Here is an 11,227-nt window from a genome sequence, read left to right as displayed (position 1 = left end):
GCTAATGCCTCCTTAAGTAACACCAGCTGCCTGCAATTAGTGCAGGTTCGAGTCCCACCAGGCTCAAAGTTGACTCAGCCTTCCATCCTACCGAGGTAGGTAAAATGAGGACCCAGATTGTTGGGGGCAATAAGCTGACTTTGTAATAATGCCACTTGAGATGGGGCCGAAAGCCCTAATAAGCAGGCATATACATAGAATGAAGGCTATTGCTAAGCACATTGGTTTGTGCTTAAAATTGTAAGCCGCCCTGAGTCTTCGGAGAATGGCGGTATATAAATGGGATTAAAAAAAAGATACCTGGTTGATACCTAGTATGCTGGCAGCAACCCATGTCAACCGTTAGTGCCAGTCAATTTGAATGTTCAGTTGACTAAGTTTCATGTTTTATGAATAAAAGTTTTATATAATAATAATAGTTGGAAGGGACCTTGGGGGATCATCTAGTTCAACCCCCTGCTCAGGCAGGAAACCCTATACCATTTCAGACAAATGGCTATCTAGTCTCTTCTTAAAAACTTCCAGTGTTGGCATTCACATCTTCTGCAGGCAGGTTGTTCCACTGGTTAATTGTTCTAACTGTCAGGAAGTTTCTCCTTAGTTCTAAGTTGCTTCTCTCCTTGACTAGTTTCCATCCGTTGCTTCTTGTCTTGCCTTCAGGTTCTTTGGAGAATAGCTTGACTCCCTCTTCTTTGTGGCAGCCCCTGAGATATTGGAACACAGCTATCATGTCACCCCTCACCCTTCTCTTCATTAGACTACACATACCCAATTCCAGCAACCATTCCCTATATGTTTTAGCCTCCAGTCCCCTGATCATCTTTCTTGCTCTTCTCTGCACTCTTTCTAGAGTCTCAACAACTTTTTTTTTTAAATCGTGGTGACCAAACCTGGATGCCGTATTCCAATTGTGGCCTTACCAAGGCCTTGTGAAGTGGTATTAACACTTCATGTGATCTTGATTCTATCTCTCTGTTAATGCAGATGATATGAAAAGTTACTACTCAGCAGTGGAGTAATAGACATCTCAAAGGAAAAAGAAGATTTAAATCTGTTGCGGTCTCATCTGACTTTTCCAAGTAATCCTGGAGCGAAGAAGCAACCCAAATAGACTTTCAGCCTGGAGAGCCACAGGTAATCCGGCACCTGCAGCAGCTTGGAGAGACAAGGAGTCAGCAGGCAGTTAGATAGCGCTAGCAACTTCAAAAGATAAGCCTAAGTAGGTGAGATATAATTCAGATAATGAAAGACCAGCATCTAGCAGGGGGCTGAGCCCAGGAACATACCAGCAGCTACAAAGGGTAAAAAAAAAAAAATCAGCGTGCTCACTTAAAAGTTGGAAGCAAGTCCCTAATCAAATTGCACCAACACGGGAGCTACTTGAAAACAAGTTCTAAGATCTTATTCCTCTCCTGGAAAAAAAAATAGTAAAAGTCTCCAACTTCAGACATGCCACTGTTTCTCCTCGCCCTGCATTCAGAAAGCTGTAGAAAGTCAGCATCCCCTCCAGAGAATGAAATATTTTGGGGGGATATTTAAAAAAGGAGAACATTATATTTCCCCAAAGGGATAGTGGCTATGATAACTGGTAAGAGTAACGGTGTCTGGAGCCAGAAACAGCAGAGCTATCCCTAAGTCTGCTTGCCTCTTGATGTCCTCTACCCTTAGTCGCAAGGATTGTTTTGCGTCCAATTTGAGTGTTGAGGCTGGAGAAAAGCCTAGTTTGACAAGGTTGAAAGTTGTATTGTGAGAGCCTGGGATGATTCTTCTTCTTCTTCTTCTTCTTCTTCTTCTTCTTCTTCTTCTTCTTCTTCTTCTTCTTCTTCTTCTTCTTCTTCTTCTTCTTCTTCTTCTTCTTCTTCCTCCTCCTCCTCCTCCTCCTCCTCCTCCTATTCTTGTAATAAGATGATATTTCTAATAAACATGGAATTTATCTTTTAATTCATGTCTCCAACATCTTTTGTGGACTATTTCTTCGTCTTATTCTATGCTTTGCAGTGTTCATCCAAAAGGAACCTGGGACTTAGGTTTCTCCAAACAAAATGTTATTACTTTTTCCCCCCTGCTTTGTAATATTTGCTAAATGAAGCTTGACCTGTGGAAACTGTTTCATACATAGACATTCTGATGGAATAATACATTGCACCAGCATTCTACCTTTGGTATATTTTACATGGATTGTTGCTATTATACTTGAATGACGTTGTGATAAAAGGAGGGAGAAGACTTTATCTCAAATTGAGCCCATAGTTATTAGGATATCTGTTTCTATGAAATCTATGTTCACCTTGAGGAACAATGGAACAAGCTTTATGGAATCATATATCCTTTTAAGGGATGCACTCATGTCAACAGCTTTGATTTGGTGTCAGCACTTGGAGATATAATGAAGACTAATGCTAGATAAATGCCAGTGGGAAAACATTTCAGTAAAAAAAAATATATGAAGGGAATCCAAAGACATATTTGACAGTAACGTGAAGGGCTTAACAGATTCGACAGTTTGTCTTCTGAGCTATTCTTGGCCTGACAAATATTTTCTTTAGCTTGCAAAGCCCAAGCTCCATTGCCAGACACACACAGTCAATTAACACATGAGAAAAGAGTTCTTCGTTCTCATCACTTCTGTTGTTTGTTTGACTTAGATGTCTGTCCAAGGGCTGAGACTAGGACAGGCATCAAGGTTTGAAGACAGTAGGGAAATTATCTATGCTTTGGGGGGGGGGGGCAGATTCAATTATTCAATCCTGGGCATCTAAAAAAAAACAACCCTACCCATCACTGAGAAAGATCCAGTGATTTAACTTGATGAGGACCAAATACAAAAGAAAAAAAAATACCCACATTCCTGTGTCCCTTTGGAATTACTGTATTGAATGGGAAGAAATGGCAAGTACTGTTTTGCCCATTCAGGGAGTGATAACAGGGTTGGATCCAGAATTTATAATGGATCTGATGCACTTCTTTTGCAAAAGTGCCCATTGCAAAATCAAAAGGAAAAAGTGCAAATAAAATCAACATTTTTTTTAAAGCAAGAGATTAATTTTAACCACTTTTCTTAAAAGAGAGAGAGGGAGAGAAAGAGACAGATAGAAAGACAGGAAGACAGACAGACAAACAGACAGACAGACATGAGTGTACCTCATTGGGGAGTGCATTTGTACTCAAAGATAATAAAGCAAAAGGCATTTTACTTCATACTAGATAAATGAGCCTAGGAAAGGAGGACTGGATGGATGGATGGATGGATGGATGGATGGATGGATGGATGGGTGGACATACAGATGGGCAGATGAATGGATAGATGGATCTTGGGCCAGAAAGTCAGTGTCATCTCTTAGCAAACACAATATCAAAAGTGGAAGACTTCAAAAGAGTTTTTTCCTGCTGATCTCCTGCTGTGAGATGGGTTTTATATATATGATTCAGGGCTCATTTTGTTACTTATCAAAACATCATCACCGTCAATCATTCAGTCATTTCTGACTCTTGGCCACTCTACAAATCAACGTCTCCATGCTCCTCTATCCTGCACTGCCTCCTTCAGATCCACCATGGTGTATCCTGGTGGTCAACTTTTGTAGAATGAGGTCAACAGGTACTTGGGTGGCCTTTTCTCCTTTGTCTGCTGCCTGTTTCCAGCATGACTGACTTTTCAGGTGAGTCAGTTTGCATGATGTGGCCAAAGCATGACATAGCCTTTGCTTGGCGATCTTAGCTTTGAGTGATATTTTTGATGAGGTTCAGTCTAGAAAAGGGGTATCAAATGTAAAAAAAAAAGATGTTGAGACTCTAGAAAGAGTGCAGAGAAGAGCAACAAAGATGATCAGGGGATTGGAGGCTAAAACGTATGAAGAACGGTTGCAGGAATTGGGTATGTGTAGTTTAACAAAGAGAAGGGTGAGGGGTGACATGATAGCAGTGTTCCAATATCTCAGGGGCTGCCCCAAAGAAGAGGGAGTCAAGCTATTCTCCAAAGCACCTGAAGGCAGGGCAAGAAGCAACAGATGGAAACCAACCAAAGAGAGAACCAACCTAGAACTAAGGAGAAATTTCCTGACAATTAGAACAATTAATCAGTGGAACCACCTGCCTCCAGAAGCTGTGAATGCTGCAACATTGGAAGTCTTTAAGAAGAGATTGGACAGCCATTTGTCTGGAATGGTATAGGGTTTCCTGCCTGAGCAGGGGGTTGGACTAGATGACCCCCAAGGTCCTTTCCAACATCATCATCATGGTTGCTGTTGTTGTTATAACTGCTGGCCCACGGACCAGATGTGTCATGCTGAAACTGCGCCCACCCCTTTGCCGGCAATGGCAAAAAAGTCGCGATACGTCGTGACACGTCACCTGATGTTGTGAGTTTGACACCCCTGGTCTAGAACATCTTTATGATTTTTGCAGCCCATGAGATGCATACCAATAGCCTCACAATTTGAAGACCTCCACCATTCTCCTACCTGCCTCTTTACGGTCAAAACATCATATATCTAATTTTAAAGCTCTGGTTTTATTTTTATTTTTTATTTTATTTTTTTTAAAAAATAAACTTCACAAAACTCTAAAGAGGAAACAGACTCTCCAGCCATACCTGACATCTAGGTGAGGAAGAAAAAAAAGAGCCAGTTGGACAATGTCACCCCTATTATACAGTCATGATTGTTTTTACAGAAGAACAAGAAAGCTGGTGATAGGTTTATTTTCCCCTGGGCCCATTTTTCAAGGAGAGAGTTGACATGGAACTCAACTACACAGCTCAGAAGTATTTAACTTGACACATCTAAGGTGACTGGGTTGAAATGGCTCTTCCCGGTGGGAAGAGAAATCAGAAGATTGCTTTGAGTGGATGTCACCTCAACAAGCCAATCCCATAAGTAACAAAAGAGTGAGGGAAGGGAAGAAAAAAAAAAGGAATCCATTTATGAATCATGCCTCCAGGAACAAGACTTAATAAAAAAAAATAATATTCTTTCTTTGCAAAACTGCCTTCAGTCAGATAATGTATTTCTAGGCTAAGGTTTGTTTTCACCGTGGGACCGCGCGAATGACATAATGAATGCTTAGAATGCGTCTGAGATATGGTTTTTCTCAATGTCAGCTATTATTCCACATTTAACTCCCTTTCTTCTGGTATTAGGTGGGAATGCAGGCACCTTTAGCAAACCTGTGCAGTATATTGAATTATTATATTTATATAACAGCGCAGGGGAGCAAAAGCAGGTGATTTGGTGAGAATATTTCAGTTTCCCCCCCCCAAAAAAAATCAACTTCTTTCATAAGACAAGCGTCTGACTGGTTTCTGTCTTATACATGTATTTTTTATCCTTTTCTTAAAAAACCCCACATCCTCCAAAAGAAATATAATCTAGAATATGGTCATTCTGAAATAGCTTTAAATTAATTATTTTCTATTGTTTTTGTTGTTGTTTTTAAATCCTTAATTCTGAATTCTTTCACAAAGTCTTTAATTAGCAAATAACCCTTCTGGTCTATCCTGACAGGTACATAAGTTAGGTTATATCCACATAAATGTTGTGAGAAGACTGAGAATTTATAGGGTCACATCTTTTTATTTTCCCATTTGATTATAAACCTTCTGTTTCAATTTATTACCAGTTCAGCTGTCATTGCAATACAACATTGTGAAAAGAGTCGTTGTTGGTTTTTCCCCCCTGATCCTTTGTATGCTATTTCGAGAATCATTCTTAAATGGACATATAATTAAAGAACTTGTTATCTGACATGTAACTATAACTTGTCAACACTTGACAACTTCAACACACTTCTGATAGTACCAGAAAGGCATAAAAAATAGAAATATTCAAGTGCTATGGCAAGGCCACAGTACTTGGCTACGGATCTTAATTCTGTATAAATGAAATGTCTTCAAAAGTTCTTAACATCATTGAAGTGCATGAAATAGAAAACTTTGGATAGAAGCAAAGCATTCTGAAGGTCTATGAGAAGTAGGTGGATCATATTCTATTTATGCCATCTGACTGAACAAATACACACTGTTAAATAGTGGGTTCTTTGGCGCAGGAATGAAGACGCGGAACAGAGTACAGGGTAACTCATAGCTTTATTCATGCAGAACTGTACTGGGGAATGGCTGCAACTAGCCGCAATATATAGTCTAGCCCCTAGGTGGCGCCAATAGGTTTGAATCAACCATTGCTGCCTGGAGATTGCCAATTGCAGCACAGGAGACTTGTAGTCTGGGTTGCTGGAGAGCCGTTAGCTGCTCCAGCAACCCATGTGGTATTCCCTTAAAAAGCCCAGTACATAACTTGTTTGTCTCAAGTGGCAAACATCTTAGAACATTGTGATGGGGCTTCTGCCAACTCTTTTTTTTAAAAAAAATGTTTTATTGATTTTCTAATTTTACATTTAAGTATTTAAAAAGCAGTGTGGTGGCTGAGTTACTCGATAATTCAATGACATACAAGTATCCTTAGTGCAAGTTTCAAACTACCACATTAAATATTTCCTCTTTTCCCCTAATACAATTCTTATTATATCAATTAAATAAAAATAACATTCTTACATGTATCAATAATTTTTAGTTTGTACATATCCTGGTTATTTTAACATTCAGACTATATAGACAATCAATGTCCTAATTAGTTTTTCCCAATTTTTAGTTTTCCATTAATATTTAAATTTAACATTTAATATTTATAATTTCCAAGTTTTAAGTAACCAAAGTTCCCTTTATCACAATTCATCACAAAGTCTAATATTCAGGATACATGTCTTATCTATTTGAATATATTCAATTTCTCACCATCTTACATCATCTAGTTAATAATACAGTATAACATTTTTATTTTCTACTGATTTCCAAATGTCTTAATTTTACTAACCAAAATTTCCCTTGTCTCAACATCAAATACTTCCTCTCTTTTTCTCTTAATGTCTACTATCTCATATTTAAGCTAGTACAGTTCCTATTATATCAGCTAAATGAAAACATGTTTATTACATATATATATATATATATATATATATATATATATATATATATATATATATATATATATATATTCACACACACACATATATATGTTTTCTGAGGTTTTCGCGGGTGTTTGTATGTAGATCTTTGGTCATTCAGTTTTTTCCCCACGTAGAATTGGAGGTATCAGGGCAACGTTTCGACAAAATTTCATCTGTCATCCTCGGGCTGGTGACTTCAGCTTCGTTCTTCTGGGAGAAGTGTGTGATAGTGGCTGTTTTTTCTTCTTTTTTAAACTGCCAGAAGGGTGTGTTCTGTGGGTGGAGGCTTGGCTGTGTTCTGATGGGGTGGAGGTGTGCTCTGATTGGGTGGGGGTTTAGCTGTGTTCTGATTGGGTGGGAGTGTGTTTTGAATGGGGGCTGTGTTCTGATTGGGTAGGGATGTGTTTTGAGTGCATGGGCTGGTCTCAGCTGCCAGCCTTAGACTGAACTGGTGAGTTGTGCTGCCATAAATTACTTTTACATTCAACCTTTGTAAACAAATCAATATTCAAATTTAACTTTATACTTATACTTTCAAGTTTTAAATGATCAAAGTTTTCTTTATCTCAATTCATAACAAAATCTGGTATTTATCTATTTGAGTATATTCTATTTTAATCTTCACTAATAAGTTAAAACCCCAATTTTCTTCAGCCTTATTCTAGCTTTCTTTCTTTGCCAACTTGCTTTCCATATCCCTGCTTGTAAGTCATCAAATAGATCTCCTTCTGCTAATATATATAACAGAGATAAAAAGGCCATCCAGTCATCATTTTATTTATTATTTATTTATTAAATTTTTATACCGCCCTTCTCCCGAAGGACTCAGGGTGGGGTACAGGGCAATAAGTATTAAAATACAAAAGTTAAAAAATAATTAAATGTTATACCCGATATATACAATAATTAAAAACCATGTTTAAACCCCAACCCCAACCCCATCAAACCAGGCCAGATTGCTCAAATAAGTAAGTTTTTAGATCCCGCCGGAAGGAGCGAAGGTCGGGGGCCATCCGGAGCTCAACCGGCAAGCGGTTCCACAGGTCTGGCGCACCCACAGAGAACGCTCTCCCCCTGGGGGCCACCAGTCGACATTCTTTGATCGGAGGCACCCTGAGGAGGCCCTCTCTGTGGGAGCTCACTGGACGGAGGGAGGTTGACGCCGGCAGCAGGTGTTGCCATAGGTAATCCGGACCCATGCCATGTAGGGCTTTGTAAGTCATTACCAACACCTTGAATCTCAATTTTATTAGAAGGGCTAACAAATCGTCTCTCTATTATTTCATCTCAATGTAGTTGTCCTGAAATGTTTATCTTCCCTTCGCTCTGTTCTTCTTCTTGATCCTCAGGTTTCTTTTGGTATATATAGAAAGTCTTTTCCATTTTCAGTGTTGCCAGTCCCTTTTCTGGGTTTTCCATTAAGTGTGTTTGTTGATCAGTTGAATCTTCTATCATAGTATTTGATTGTTCCACTTCTTCTATTATATTCTGTGTAGTTGATTCTTTGGTTGTAATCAAAGTTTGGATTTGTATATCTAGGCAGACATCTTTCTGTAGCATCTTATTTCATCAGAAGCTGTAAGAATAGTTTCATAAATTGCTTTCAACATAGAGAGAATCTGTTTCTGATCTTCATCCATGTTCTCTTAGTGGTGTGTTAAATAAAAAGCTTTACACATCAGAGAATGAAAATAATTTTGTCACTGAGTATATAACACAGCTGAGCTTCTCACAGCTGATATCTGCCAAGGTTGCAAGTTTTATCTATAGTCTGGGCTTCAAGCCAAGTCTCTTTTAGACAATAACAAGTTGTAATATCAGGTTTAGCCACAAAATGTCACCCATACTGTTTATTTTTTTAAGTCCAAATTTTTTATAATTCTTTTTCCAATTTTATTTCTTTTCTGTAAGTAAAAACCCAAATCTTCAATAAGAATAAAATGTCTTTTATTCCTCAAATTTTAAAAAGATAGAAATCCAGTTAAAATCAGGTTATGCTTTCAGCATTTTAAACTCCCCTGGATAGTCAATCACTGTTGTTTTTAGAGGGTGGGATAAAATTTCCCTTCCCTGTCTCCACAGGGGCAAAAATACTTTGGGCAGCTTATACAGGTAGAAAAAATAATTAGGATTGAAGAGAGGTTAAGATCTCACCCAGTCTCACCCGTGCTGCTTTATAGGTGCCTGGTGGTAAGTTTGACTTTGGCTGTCTGCAGCCTAGTGACAGGCCATATTTCTATGGCTGGTCTTTCATCCGCCAGTTTGGAGGGCTTCCCAGGATTAAGAGGAAGGACTCCCACAATCAAGCAGGGGTCCCCTCATTGCTTGCCGCCCCTACAGGGCAACTTTTGACCCTTTCCAGGGTCCCCCAGCGGTGCAAAATCAGACATGAAAGACAGAGCTTGCCTTCCAGCATCTGTGTCGGCATACTGGACGTCCTGCGAACTCTTTCTGTCATTAATCCCAGAGCTGTAACCATATTAAATACCACTGTATAATGCAACATTGAAGTGCAATATTATGGGCAGTGCAATGTGAATAGAAAGTGAAGGATGTGTGTATATAATGTATGTTGTTATTTTTGGTTTTTACTTGTGTGTAGTGTGCACTGTGGACAGCACTTGATTTTGTTGTGAGTTACACAATGACAATAAAGATTATTCTATTCTATTCTATTCTATTCTGTTCTGTTCTGTTCTGTTCTGTTCTATTCTATTCTATTCTATTTTAAACTAACTGACAAGTTCATCACACATCAGCATCTATCAAAAATCTGAACTAGGAAGAAAGTCTTGATATTCATTATCCATTAAATCCCTTCTACTTCACTATCAGGTCATATAAAAGCTATGGGAGAGAGATCACAATTTATGGCTATTATAATAACAGCTTCATAGTTCTTTTGTAATAGCTTGTACCTGGTCTAGGTCTTGCCATTGTTAAAGACTTGCTTGTAATAGATGCACATATATGAAAACTGGGGGCAAAACATTTTACAGGGATCTTTTATATAGGCTGTATTTTTTTAATCATAAACTTAATTTCCCAATCTGAGCATGCTTTCCTAAAAGGTGGTAAAATCTTATTGTCTCCGCAGAATTTAACCCCTTGTTTGAGAGCAGAGGTTAAGAACTTGAGCTTAATTAGGATTTCCCATAGAAGAGAATTTGTGTAGCTCAAGATTGAACTGTAGAGACTGTGGTGCTTTCTGAGTCTCTCTACTTATCTGAATGTTGGCTTCTAGAGAAGTTAAGTTGTGGTCTTTTTTATTGTCTATTTTGAATGTTGTGTAAATATAGTTTATTTCTGTGTGTCTGTTGACAGCTGATTTGCTTGAATGCTAAGGATTTAGCTTAGTCTAGGATGCTCACAGCTTCCCAATTGAAACTATGGTTGAGTCTCTCCATGTGTTGGGAGATAAAGAGTCTTCAGTGTGTCTTCTGAGTCCTAGCTGGTGTTCATGGATGTGCTCTGCTAGTCTTCTGCCTCTTTGTCCTACACAGTAGCTATCACAGCACTTGTACTTTATATTGTAGATCAGAAGTCCCCAACTGTGGTTTTTCCGTGGACCGAAGGGTGTGTGGTTTTGTATGCTGCCTGCATCTCATGGATGGGGCTTTGCTTATTTGTGCAGACCAGTTGCTGGCATGTCGTGGCCCAGTACGGGTCCATGGACCGGGGGTTGGGGACCCCTGCTAAAGATCACTCCTGTTTTCTATTCTTTTTCTTCTTCTTCGGCTGCTGGTTTTTTGGTTTACTCAAGATGTTGATTGTTTCATTTTGTCTTCTCTAGTTGTTGCTTCTTTTATTATGAGGAATGTGCTGTTTACATACTGGGTCCATATTTTCTGGTTGTAATGTGTGGAAGGGCTCTTGATTCTGGATACTGCATTAAAGTCGCTGCTGTAAGTCCTGAAGTTCTCTTTAGCAAGTTGTCCAGTTGCAGCATTGGGTTGGCGTTGACTGAAGTGTAGGTTTCTTCTTCCTACAGCAATTATTTGGCTTTTGTTATGCATTCTATTTGGCCCATGATAGCCATGGTTCAGCCTTGTCTCCTGGAAGGATGATGATGGTTAGGTTTTCTTGAGTTTCATTCAATGTCACTGCATTACTTAGGTCCACAGACCTATAAGGTAAAGGTAAAGGTTCCCCCACACATGCGTGCTAGTCGTTTCTGACTCTAGGGGCTGGTGCTCATCTCCGTTTCAAAGCCGAAGAGCCAGCGCTT

The sequence above is a fragment of the Vipera ursinii genome, assembly GCF_947247035.1.
Source record: "Vipera ursinii genome assembly, chromosome: 4".
Lineage (NCBI taxonomy): Eukaryota > Metazoa > Chordata > Lepidosauria > Squamata > Viperidae > Vipera > Vipera ursinii.
Note: the sequence above shows the minus strand (reverse complement) of the source record.